The following is a 14016-nucleotide window of genomic DNA, read 5'->3' on the forward strand; positions in this document are numbered from 1 at the left end:
AACGTGACTGATTGATTAGATTGTTCATTTCTTTAAATTTTATTCAGACTTGGACTGGCCCAGATCCCTTAAAGCAATTCTACTTCCTCTAGTTTATGTCAAAATAAAAGTTCCTCGAGCATTTATTCATGACTTTAGGCACTTTCAGAAACGTCAACTTTTCAGATCATCTCTCATATTCCTATACATTTAAGATAAATGTTTCTGTTGTTGTCATCACTGTTGTTTGATATAGCTTTTCCAAAAACAAACAGAGGCAGTGAAATAAATATCACTAGGGTGGAAGCAACCCAACTGAAGCATACAAATCAGGCAGTAAACCGACTGTTAGCAGCAAAGGCAACCATAAACAAGATGAAAAGACAACCCTCTGAATGGGAGAAGATATTTGCAAATGAAGCAAGTGACAAAGGGTTAATCTCCAAAATATGCAAGCAGCTCATCCAGCTCAATATCAAAAAAACAAACAACCCAATCCAAAAGTGGGCAGAAGACCTAAATAGACATTTCTCCAAAGAAGATATACAGATTGCCAACAAACACATGAAAGAATGCTCAACATCATTAATCATTAGAGAAATGCAGATCAAAACTACAATGAGATATCATCTCACATCAGTCAGAATGGCCATCATCAAAAAATCTACAAACAATAAATGCTGGAGAGGGTGTGGAGAAAAGGGAACCCTCCTGCACTGTTGTTGGGAATGTAAATTGATACAGCCACTATGGAGAACAGTATGGAGGTTCCTTAAAAAACTAAAAATAGAACTACCATATGACCCAGCAATCCCACTACTGGGCATATACCCTGAGAAAACCATAATTCAAAAAGAGTCATGTACCACAATGTTCACTGCAGCACTATTTACAATAGCCAGGACACGGAAGCAACCTAAGTGTCCATCCGCAGATGAATGGATAAAGAAGATGTGGCACATACATACAATGGAATATTACTCAGCTGTAAAACGAAATGAAATTGAATTATTTGTAGTGAGGTGGATGGACCTAGAGTCTGTCATACAGACTGAAGTAAGTCAGAAAGACAAAAAGAAATACCATATGCTAATACATATATATGGAATCTAAAAAAAAAAAAAAAACGGTCATGAAGAACCTAGGGGCAGGACAGGAATAAAGATGCAGACCTACTAGAGAATGGACTTGAGGACATAGGGAGGGGGAAGGGTAAGCTGGGACAAAGTGAGAGAGTGGCATGGATTTATATACACTACCAAATGTAAAATAGATAGCTAGTGGGAAGCAGCCGCACAGCACAGGGAGATCAGCTCGGTGCTCTGTGACCACCTAGAGGGGTGGGATAGGGAGGGTGGGAGGGAGGAGATATGGGGATATATGTATATGTACAGCTGATTCACTTTGTTATACAGCAGAAACTAACACACCATTGTAAAGCAATTATACTCCAATAAAGATGTTTTAAAAAAAATACGTGGAAATATGAGTGAAGAGGAAATTATACTTTGGGAATACAATATGAAATTGTGTTAAAAAAAAAAAAAAGTGTTGGGTTGACAGAAGGGAAAACAACAGGTAAGTCTGTCAAATTTCATTTAAGTTTCCCAGAAAATAGGAACGTTAGAACACAGAAAAGCCAGACATCACTGAGGGAGGAGTTCAAAAGGACTGAACCACCATGTTGCAATCAACAAAGACCATGGTTAACTTCACAGAACTTTTGAAGCAGGCAGGGTTAGGCAGGCATCTTAAACTATGTGGGACTGTAGGCTCCTCCTTCCTCACGGTATTTCACTGTCCTAATAATTCAGTCCATTATTGCCTCTGTCCCCTACCCATCCTACCCCTCCAACACATCCCCACACTCCAAGGAGAAGTAAACAGGAAGCATACTCATCCATTCTCTACAGACCCGTGGCCTAAGAATACAGTTGGTACGCTGTTTCTGGATCTGAAATCTGAAATCTATGGGAAAGGTATACATCTGACGTGTTTCCTGTCCACTGTGCCTAGGCCCTTTAGCTAGACTGCCCCACCTAGTGCTGTCTGCAGATCCTCAAAAGACAACATCCATGCCAAGACATCCAGAAGATTCCAGGGCAGGACAGCTCCTTTACTCTTTCTTATCCTGCATATATCCGATCCCACTGCCCTCAGCTCATAACTCTCAACCATGCACTTGACCCCTACCCATCTCTGCACTCCTCACACTTGGCATTTCCAATTGTGTCCAGAGTTAGACATTCAGCCCTTCTCACCCCTAGCTCTCAGCATCCCCACATGGCAGACAGACACTAATCTGTCAAACACCACCTGGCCAGAGGCTGCCCACAGTGGTATGAAGGGAGGATTCTGTATGTTTTTATCAGACAGCTCAACACACTGTCAAGTTTCATTTTTACACTGACTGCAAGGTGGCTCACAGCTAAATTTAACGTTCACATGGATGAGCCATTTTTATTTGGGTTTTCCAGCATAAACAATCCCTTGTCTTTTGTTTGACTTCTGACTTCTCTGTGTTCAACCATGCCAGCTGTCACAGTATTTTCTGGAAATAACCAATGTATAACTAGAGTATATTTCTTTCCTGCTTCAGAGGAATGACACAGTTTTAGAGGTAGAGGAGCCCTTATCAGTCATGCACCCCAATATTTCCCAAACACCAGTCCCCAGGCCAGCGCTAGTTCATGGCTAACAGTCAGTGGTCACCAGAGCAACAAGAGGAAGGAAATGAAGAGTTTTCCACAACGCTAAACACATACAATCGAAAGACAAATTCACGACATTCTCACATTTTTAGTACTAAAATGTTTCTTCTTACGTGAAATGATGTTAGTACATGGTAGTTATTAGGTTGGCCAAAAAGTTCGTTCCGGGTTTTTCTGTAAGATGTTACGGAAAAACCGGAACGAACTTTTTGGCCAACCTTTTTAAAAAAAAACCTTTATGAAAAAATCCTAAACACAAAATAGAGAGATTACCATATAAATAAATAGAGAACTCTCACGCACTATCCAGCTTCAACAATTACCAACTTTGTTGACGTACAGCCCAAAATATCTAGTAAAAACTGGTCCTAAATTTTTTTTTTTTTTTTTTTTTTTCTGTATGCAGGCCTCTCGCTGTTGTGGCCTCTCCCGCCGCGGAGCACAGGCTCCGCGGCATGTGGGATCCTCCCGGACCGGGGCACGAACCCGTGTCCCCTGCATCGGCAGGCGGACTCTCAACCACCGCGCCACCCGGGAAGCCTGGTCCTAAATTTTTTATCTCTATTCCACAAAACTTAAAAGTGTGGGAATGACATGGCTGGGCCAACCTCTTATGTTTTACAGATAAGGACTTGGAGACTAGCAGAGATTAACCTGTCCCCACTTGCACAACTGGTCAAGAACAGAACTGATACGTCTGGTGCGCCATGATATGGTTTTGGAAGGTAGGAGCATGAACCAATTCTTTTTAACCGATCAGACTTTAATTGAGGCACAGCCAAGACCTGCAGAAGAGCGCCTTTTGTCTCTGCCCAGGGCACTTCATACACACTACTTGGGTGCAGGCAGCCACAGCCAGGACAACCAGATGGGGAAAACCAATAATCTGTAACCAAAGTTTACTTCATCTTACGCTTTAGCAATTGTGTATCATCCCTGGAGAGCTCCAGGAACTACCAAATGGTTTTAGGACAAAGATTACTGGAAGTTTCTACATTAATTCCTCATCTAGCACTTCCCTCCCCACCCCAAAAATGATGAGGCAAACATGGAATGAATGAGAATTCACACAATAAGGTAAAAAAACAGCTACTCATCCCCTCTTCTAGGCCCTCCCCTCCCCGCCCCCACCAAACTACCAGGTGGAAAAAAATCACACAGCAATGGAAGTAATAACATCAGGCAGCTACACTCCTGTCTCACAGAACTGTGGTAAAAAAATCAAATAAGACAGTATGAAGTGACAATGTTTTAATGCTCTGTAAAACTTTACCAATGCAAGAGGGCGGCCAATGGATAATAAAGTATTTTTTTAAAGGACTCACCTAAATTCTCAGTTTATGTAGAGTCAATTTCCCTGAAGATATCCTGAAGCATCTGAGAAGACTTCAGCAGCGATACCTAAAACAATAATAAAAATCATCAGAATCAAGTAATGTTACACACATCAGTTTTCAAAAAAAAAAAAATCTCAATCTATACATTTGGTCATTTCCCTCACACTAAGCGTGAAAGGAAATAACTCAGGAAACAATGAATTTCCGCTGCAACACATGGGCTGGGAATTTTCTTCACCAACTGGGAATTGAGGTCCCAAGACACTTATTTTGAAAACCAAAATTATGTTACAGTTGAAGCAAAACCACATTATTCTCTTCCCTGTGATAGGAATGCTTAAAGGCTTTGAATTTAAACAAAGCTGAAATATATACATCCTCCTTCCTGCCCCCACCTATATTTAAAACAAAAATCACTGGCACTGCACTCCGATTCTTTTTAAAAATCAGCATCCATGAGCTCTTGTCTTATTCACTTTTTTCCTCCTTAGTTGCTGTAACCCATCTGTGAAGTGGTCCCTTCTTGTTTCAACTGTTCCCATCTCGTTCACAGTTTTCTGAGGCACTGATAACTAAGCACTTAGCAGCTTATTCGTGAAAACCCAATTCGAAGCAGAGAAGCACCATAATTGTAGAAGCAAACAAAACGGGCCAGCCACAACTAAACAATGGTCTGACTAACAACATGTATATGAACCAATGAAACAATAAACACGCTGCTACAGAACCAAGTATTCATATGAAACAGACCAAGTACATGTAATCTAATCTGGGTAGGTATGTGAGACTAGTTAATAAATGATGATGGTTAGCTATTTAGGAGGAGGGAAAAATCTAGCACTCTCTACTTAGAGAATAAACTCAAAATAGAATCAAATGAGTACTAGAAAAATATACAGATGAATAGTTTTATAATACAGAAATAGGAAAGGCCTTTTTAAACATGACATCAAAATGTGGAACTCAAGGACTGAGACATTTGGCTGACAACATTTTTAAAATCTCAAATACACGAAAGGCAAAAACAAATCAAAAATAAAAACAAAGAACAAACAAATCTAAACACCTTGGTCAAAAGATAAAATAAGAAACTAAGTAGAATATTCATACAAGAGACATATGAAAGGTTGCTATCCTTACACGAAAATGTCTTCAAAGTGAGTAAGGGGCTTCCCTGGTGGCACAGTGGTTGAGAATCCGCCTGCCAATGCAGCGGACACAGGTTCGTGCCCCGGTCCGGGAAGATCCCACGTGCCGCGGAGCGGCTGGGCCCGTGAGCCACGGCCGCTGAGCCTGCGCGTCCGGAGCCTGTGCTCCGCAACGGGAGAGGCCACAACAGTGAGAGGCCCGTGTACCGCAAAAAAAAAAATGTGAGTAAGGAAATTAATAACTTCACCTCAAAACAAAGCAAATTAACTTCCCACGAGAATAGAATAGTAATAAACATATGAAAAGATACTCAACTATACTAACAATGGAAAAATACAACTTTAGAAAACCTAGCTCTTATTTTTTACCTTTCAGGTTGGTAACAATGCCCAAGACTAACAGTAGCTGTTGTAATGGGCCTAGCTCGTGATGTAGCCTCTTTGGCAACTATGTTAGCATGTAAAATGGCACACACTGTGATACAGCAATCCTTCTCTAAGAATTTACTCCAAGTAGATTATTGTGAAAGTGGAAAAATGGATAGATATAGCATGTTTATAATCATTGGGGGCAGGGAGTGGGGAGTAAATATCCTAAAGGTCCACAAATAGATGAGGTCAAGTAAACAAGTTTTTATTAATATTTACTGATATGAGAATATCATACCAGTGAGTAAAACAGGTAAATGAATAAAACAGGTAAACGACCTGTTTTACCTGTGAATAAAACAGGTAAATGACCATGCAAAGTATGATATCATTTCTGCGTGTGCACGTCTGTTGCTGGATGTCCGTATACATGTCTAGAAGGATGTTTGTTAAGATAGTTATGGTTGCCCCTGGCTATCCAAATTTTAAAATATTTTTGCTTTTCTTATACTGTTTGAATTTCATATAATGAGCATGAATTATTTTTCCAAAGAACACAGTGGAGCTGCTTTTTAATCTCATGCTGGAGTGTAAAGTAACACACTGCATGGATTTCTACTTTCCTTCTGTCACCTTCTCTCTCCTCCTTTAGTGACATTTGTGTCACACGTGTGCTTGCTGTGAACACTGATTAGAGAGGTCCCTTCCTCCTCTCTGGCTCCTGTTCATTCCTGAGGGCCACTTCGTCCTTGCCTTTAGTTCCTAAGACACACCTGTATCCTTATTATAAATCTCTTTTTTTTTTTTTTTTACGTAAGCTAGCTCAAGTGAGCTTGTTATTTGTGACCAAAGGCACACCATGTAATACAGTGTTGCTTTTTATTTTCCACCTTCTCAATCATCCCATTCCATCTGAAAACACAACAGTATATCTTGTAATCACATGAATGAAGATTTATCGTATACAATGGCATGTATTATTTATGACCTACAGCCGAAGGAACTGAAGCAAGCAGCTCAGAACTAGTATAAACGAAGGCAAAAATAGGACTTCAAGAGGCAGGGGGGTTTGTTCCTGACTTATATGAGAACTGATGAAAAGACTATTTGAATAAGAATAAAAACAAAGGGGACATATTTGTCCAGATGGGCCACTTCTATGGTAAAAATAGTCTCCATTATCATGTTTTAACCACTTTGCAGACTTAATTTTTATTGGGTTATATTTCTATATGAAGAGCTTTTTTTATTCTACTTAAGACTTGAAAATATAGAAATGTATTCCCATAATGGGCCCATTATGTTCAATTTATCTCCAGCAAACAAATTTACTTTTCTCCTTGCCCTATTTTTAAAGGTTCAGAAGTTCCATAATAATACATGAATCCTCATAATACCATAATTACAAACCTGGCTAAAAAGCCACAAATATACAAATCCCTTTTAGAGGTGTGTTGGATGTCAAATACAAATCTAATTAATCTCCCTTCATCTCCTGAAGGCTCCTTCTCCCCCCAGAAAATTTCCCTAGAAGGTAGAAAGAAGACAAAAACCACTATCCAGTTTTAAAGATGAACAATCTAAGACCTAACTAAGTATCTGTGCCTCCAGGGCATAACTCAAACCCACAGGCCACCCAGTGCCAGCTGCTGGCCTCTGTTCTGAGCCCTCCTCAGGGCAGGGGCACCTTTCTAAATAGATAGAAAGGGGAGCCAGGTAAATCCACATTTGAGGCTGAGATGCATTCGGATTTATGACACCGAAATCTGCATTTAAGGGAAGCAACAGCACAGTGGTTTAAAGTAAAGTGATTGACCCTGGTTCTGTCGTTTATTAGTTGTTTGGCCTCGGTGTGCCTCAGTTTCTTCCTCTGTAGTAATGCCCAGAATAAGGGCCGTTGTGAGGATTAAAGGTTGTAATACATCTAAAGCAATGAGTAATGCTCAAGAGTCAAACATGGTCTTGCTTGAGCTCCAGCTCAGCAGGAGCTGTGATGGTAACTGCCCACAGGTAGAAACTCACAGTTGCCTGATCAGAGAGCAAGGTCCCTAGAGAACCCTGGAACAGAATATGTCTCTATGTAGGACACATACCTATTCAAGATGCTTATTTTGAATAAGACATGAATAAGGCCCTTCCAATTAAATGGAAACTTATTTTAAAAGTATCAGGAGCCTGTTATTTCAAGGAACATTGCCTTCAAGCAGCCTCCTCTGGATCCTGTGATAAATCACTTGGCAGCTCCCACGTTCTACCTCTTCTGGAGTATTTTGAGAGGCATATGTAGATGTGACCAAAAAGCAGCAAAAGCTGCTGGCTCAAATGCTTGCCACCAATAGCAGGACTTAACTGTTTTTGCATCCTGGACCACTTCCTACTTCCTTGAGGAAGCTTACACACACCTCTCCAAGTCCCAGGTCACTCGTCACCAGAGCAGAGGTAGTAATACTTAGATATTTCAGATGGAGAAATGAAATTAAAATGGATGGGTGAAGTTCCTAACACAGTGCCTGGGGCCCAGTAAGTGTCCAGTAAATGGTACATCTTTAATTGATTATCAACTGAACAGCATTAAAGAAGCAAAACACATTAAGTAATCTGAGACTCTATATGGCAATTTTTCACCATGAGAGTTTTATGGACTCTGTTTTCCAGGTCTCCCTTGACGAAATCCCCACAGGAAGGCGGGGCCACGTTGGAGGGGATGTAAGGAGGCAAGGGGGTCTCAAGCCATGAAGGGCCTGCACAAGGCATATGGCTGAAATCGCACTATGTGGTCAGACTCCAAGCAGCCAAGAACACATCTGTCCTAAGATTTCATTAAAAGATGGATAACAGTGTAACATGACGCTCAAACTTTGTCCGGTACCATCTACACGAGCATAAACACCAGAAGATGCGCCTGTATGGGCAACCATCCCAAGTACTTTAATAAGGTAAGACCAAACAAAGCAGCAGGAAATCCACTAGATTTTAGCCAAATATGAGCAGAATATACTACTCTAGCTTGAAGTTATCACTAACATGACACATTTATTACTAATTGTTCAAAAACAAAATCCAAGAAGAAAGAAACCAAGTAATTTTTCAGTAGCCATAAAATAGAGACAGGAAGAGCCAAAGAGAGAAAAGAGGACGAATTGTGAAAACAAAATTCTTCTAACTTCCACCACTTGGCGAGGATTATTCTTTTCTTCTCTGAAACCCTGAGAACATTTTCACTGAAAGCACAGCTCAATGACTGGAGTCCAGCTCTACTGTGTCCGAAGGTATCTGCCTCCAGGGGGAAACGTCCAATTCTCTTTTCATGGCTTCCCCTGGCTGACTTTCCGCTAGAGGCTGGGTCCTGGGGACAAAGGAAACTCAGTAAAGCCAAGCTATAAGCACCAGTGCCCAAGGCCTTCAGAGATGAAGAATGATACATGGCCTTCTCCTCTGCAGGCAGAAAGGCTCCAGAAATCCCTCTGTATGCCTCTAAAAGCAGTATTCCAGCAAACTAGAAACTAAGAGGTGTTACATGCAAAAAAAAAAAAAATTCTTAATATAAATGTGTGAAATGCTGGTTTAAGCCAAATTAAGGAGTTCTGCTAATGCAGAACAATTTGGACACTTTAATGTGCTAACGTGGATTATAAATAAGTGGCCCCAACCTTATTTGTACCCAGATCCCTTCACCTTTGTGGTCTACGTCTTGGTACAAGTGCCCAGGCAACAGTTTGGAAAATAATGTTAAAATTAGTTCTTTTATGCAAATGACTATTGAAGGCTCACTCTGCCCCACCACACTTGCAATGACATGACCAGGCACCACTCCCCTAAAGATCAGTTCACAGTGCAAACGATATTAATGCAAAGTAGTGTGAGACTCGTGTTTACTAGGAGGGCTAGGGAAGTGCTCTAATTACACTGCTTTACCTCCTTCAGTCTTTAGATGCTTTTCACAACTGGACAGCTTAAGAGATGCCCTGAATTCCCTGTGGTTCTACAATTCACTGTTTCCCTTCTCTCACTTATATGTATGTGTCTTTATCTAGAAGTATCAATAAAACTAAATTAGTAACGCGAGTAGCTAGAACGTAAACTTCACAAGAACAGGGACTCTCCTTGGTCCATAGCTATTCCCCCAGCCCTTGAACAGTGCAGGTACAAGGATGTCCCACAAACATTTGACTATCTGAATAAAGTAATGAATAAATAAGATTACATAAGTGTATCATTAACTCATTTTACAAACTGGCCAAAAGATACACTCTACAGCTTTATGTTAAACTGACTTTGAAATGCTCACTCTCAAACAATTTCCTATTTCTTTTTTCTCAAAAAAAGTGTGTTTTGCCCATTTTATTCCCACGATTATCTCCCATCCTTTGCAAACGCCCCCCCACACACACCCAAAAAGGGATATTTTTCCTTTGACTTTTGGGTTAGAAGGAACTTCAGTATTATGAACTTAACGTTTAAAATAACCCTGAGATGTTGCAACATCTTCAAATGGACACATAAAAATTTAAACGGGGCTTCCCTGGTGTCGCAGTGGTTGAGAGTCCGCCTGCCGATGCAGGGGACATGGGTTCGTGCCCCGGTCCGGGAAGATCCCACATGACGCAGAGCGGCTGGGCCCATGAGCCGTGGCCGCTGGGCCTGCACGTCCGGAGCCTGTGCTCCGCAACAGGAGAGGCCACAACAGCGAGAGGCCCGCATACCACAAAAAAAAAAAAAAATTTAAACGTTTTCGCTAAACCCAATTCACTATGACAAAATAAGACAAGGCATTTTAAAAAAGCTTTAACAACTCTGTTTTTTTTTTTAAGGGGACTAAGAGGAAAGAGCAGGAAAAGAGTATTTCAGTTCCTCCTTGGTCATTCACAAAATTATTGGTAAACTGACTAGACCCTTCCCACCCCCATTCCTCCTACAAAGCTGTTAATGCCAGGGTGCTCCTATCTGGTAATTCCCAGCTTTCAGCTGGGCTACAGTCCCATCTCTTGCAGCAGCCCTGCCCAGGGCCACCTGCGGGCCAGCCCTCCTCCACCCCAGAATAAACCATCCAGGACAGTTATTTGAGTCTGTCCTCAGCTCCCCAACTGCAGGAATCTCTAGGGCCCACTTCCTCACCCCGCGCCTCACCTGTCCTGGGAATCAGTGCCCCAGCACCACCGAGCCCACGCTGCTCCTGGAACCCTGCACCCTCTGCACTGCTTCCCCTGCAGTGGTCTTTGACCTCCTGTCTTCCACGCTTACGATAGCCTCCCCACACCCCTAATTCACCTGGCGCCCCATCAAGTTCTACCTAGTCCGGGGAGGCTTCATGGACCACATCTTTATTTCAGCTTAATATGGTAAATGTAAAAACAATCTATTTACGTGTCTATAGTCCACACTAGACTGTGAGCTCCCAGAGGGCAGGAGCTATGGCTCCCCCCAGAGTTCTCGCCTCAGATCAGAGCTTAGCTCGTAATACCCATTACATGCTCAGTAGGTATCTGAAGAATTAATGAACATATGTTGTATGATTAATAACTTTGAGACACCAGGGATGAGAGTAGGGGACTTTAAGAGGCTGGGTGGGGTACAAGAGCAGGGTCAGGATGGAGTCAGGGGTTTCTGTGTGTATGTGTGTACATGCACACCTGCACTGAAGAGAAGGGGCTGCCTCATTCCATAAGCCTCCTTCCTGGTTCTTCAAGGTCAAGGTTGCAGTTAAACCCCACCCCCCCACCACCACTGCCCCTGCCCCTGCTTTCCTCTTTTAGTCCCAGGGATTGGCCGATGACTCACTCTCCTGCCACAAACATAGTGTCTTTGAGTCAGCGTCTCTCCTGTTTGGCTTGGTGTCAATGAAGGAACTACACCATTTCATAATTATGCCTTTTTTCCCATCCTGAAGCAAACAAAGGCTTTGAGGTTTAACTATTAGAGAACGGTATAAGAATATGCCCCCTCCTATAAACTATTCCCCATCCTAACCCCTAAAGACCATCTCTTATGCTCACTCCAGCTTGGACCCTGTGGGAGAGCACAGAGTCACACAGGCACCAACACTGCAACCTGATGCACATGGAGAGGCAAGTGTTATTCATCAACCAGCAGAGCATTTGTTTTAGGAAGATGAGGTGAGAGGCTGCAGCAAAGAGAGCAAAAAGATTCACCCATACAGCGGAATATTGTTCAGCACTAAAAAGAAATGCGCTCTCAAGCCATGAAAAGACATCAAGGAACATTAAATGTGTATTATGAGTGAAAAGTCAGTCTGAAAAGGCTACGTCCTGCATGATTCCAACCAAACGACAATGTAGAAAAGGCAAAACTATGGAGACAGTAAAAAGATCAGTGGTGGCTAGGGGCTGGGAGGAGAGAGGGATAAATAGGTGGACCACCGAGGATTTTTAGGGTGGTGGAACTACTCTGTGTTATACTCAATGGTGGACACATGTCATTATATATTTGTCAAAGCTGATAGAACATACAATACCAAGAGTGAACCCTAGTGCAAAGTATGAACCTTGGGTGATTATGATGTGTCAATGTAGGTTCATCAATTGTAAAAAATGTACCCTCTGGTGAGGAGTGTTGATAATGGGGGAGACTGTGTATGCGTGTGGACAGTGGGTATGTGGGAACTGCTTACTGTTTGCCCGATTTTGCTGTGAACCGAAAAGTACTCTAAAAATATAAAGTCTATGAAAGTAGAAATAAAATGAACAAGAAGAAAAGGGTGAGGTATGGTATCACAAAGTCCCCCCAGGCACTGAAGCCAGGGACATTCCTATGGCAGAGCCTGGGGAGAGGTTTAGAGTGAGACAAGGTGGGCTTGGCCCATAGAAGCAGTGATGGAGGATCTGGGTTCCACTGGCCAGCTGGACATCACCTGCACGTAGCAGAGGCTGCTACGTGAACCAGGGCTGTCCTACACAGCGCTCCAAGCTGCCAGAAGTGACCCTGAGAAAGCATCCTCTCCCACTCTTATTCTCACTGCCACCTCAACCTTTAATTTGAGGGCTACTCTTCCAACACTAGCTCCTCAAGGACTTCTTCTGTTTTTTGTTTGTTTGTTTTTGTTGTTTTTGCAGTAGGCGGGCCTCTCACTGTTGTGGCCTCTCCCGTTGCGGAGCACCGGACACGCAGGCTCTGCAGCCATGGCCCGCGGGCCCAGCCGCTCCGCGGCATGTGGGATCTTCCTGGACTGGGGCACGAACCCGTGTCCCCTGCATTGGCAGGCGGACTCTCAACCACTGCGCCACCAGGGAAGCCCAAGGACTTCTTCTGTACTGAAATCATTCAACTGAAGAACACAAAGAGAGAATACTATTTCTTCAAGTAAGTTAACCATCTAATTTCCCATGCCAGTGAAAAAGCCATCAACTACCATGGACTATCCCAGGGCTGCCGCCAGGAGAAGGGATGGCCTTCCTGTATAGGAGACATGTTAAACTCCTATGAGCTCCCATAACGGCTCATTCCTCCAGCCCTCAAAGCCTGGTTGCCCAGGTGCGCTGAGCCAACATATGACACCGTGAAAGTGACAGGAAGGTGCAAAGTGGAATTTTATCAGCTTGTGGACTTAAAATAGGTATTACAGACAATAAGATGGGGCCCTTCGGGAGGATGGTTGGCTAATCAAGAACAAGTTAGCTACTCACGTATACATAATGTGGAAATCAGGGACACACTGTTTTATAAATAAGAACTTGTCATCCCTTGGCTCTGATTAGTAGCTACTGTAATCCCTCAAAATTCATCCCTCCAAAGCAATATTGCTGCCCTCATATCTCTTACTATGTGCGATCTGGTCTTCATGAATGGTCACCTGATACATTTTTCCAAAAGGCTAAATCTGTCCAATCTTTGCTCCACTGGCCGAAGATTCTCCTTTACGTATTCGTTTTGGTACATTTCATTCAAAACCAAATACCCCAAAACAAACAGTTCTTTTGTCACTGAAATTTCTTCCTCCTCGTAGAACATTTTGAAAATTAATCCTCCTGAGCCATATGTGTCCTCCTTCCTGTCCCTGATCTGTCATTCCAAGTTCCCCCTTTCCCAAGCAGCTTCCCTTCCCATTTGGTTTCCCATACTCTTGCTGTCCTCTCAGTTTTCATGGGTCTTGGAAGACCTCTCTGCATAATCTGGCAATTCATTATATTGTATTCCTTCTAATTCTGGTTCCACAAGGTTCTACAGCTCCAATAGATAAGATACCCTCAAGTGGCCAGCATGGAGACTGGTGCCGAGTCACCCAAGGCCAGTGGCATCCTGGTTCCCTTTCACTCATGCCGAGTGCATATGGGCAGTGTGGGTCCTCCAAGCCTCACTTGACTCCTCTGTGAAAGGCAGAAGGGAAACCTTCACAAGCCAACCTAAGGACCACACAAGCATAAGACCTGGGGTAAAACACACCTGCAGCCAACAATGACTTTCTCCTCCTCCGCGTGTGTGATCTCTGGGCTCTGGAACTAGAATAAAACCTCTCCA

The 14016-nt window shown here is 42.7% G+C and overlaps 1 protein-coding gene across 1 annotated transcript in view; it reads right to left on the minus strand.

The window, feature by feature from the left end:
• TLN2 (talin 2) overlaps positions 1–14016 on the minus strand; it is a 454271-nt gene that overhangs the window by 264045 nt on the left and 176210 nt on the right. The window contains exon 3 of the mRNA XM_007458874.1: positions 4016–4091. The gene's annotated coding sequence lies outside the window, so the exon portion shown is untranslated. The remainder of the gene's footprint in view (positions 1–4015; positions 4092–14016) is intronic.

The sequence above is a fragment of the Lipotes vexillifer genome, unplaced genomic scaffold, assembly GCF_000442215.2.
Source record: "Lipotes vexillifer unplaced genomic scaffold, Lipotes_vexillifer_v1.1 scaffold102, whole genome shotgun sequence".
In the NCBI taxonomy this organism is placed as follows: Eukaryota; Metazoa; Chordata; class Mammalia; order Artiodactyla; family Lipotidae; genus Lipotes; species Lipotes vexillifer.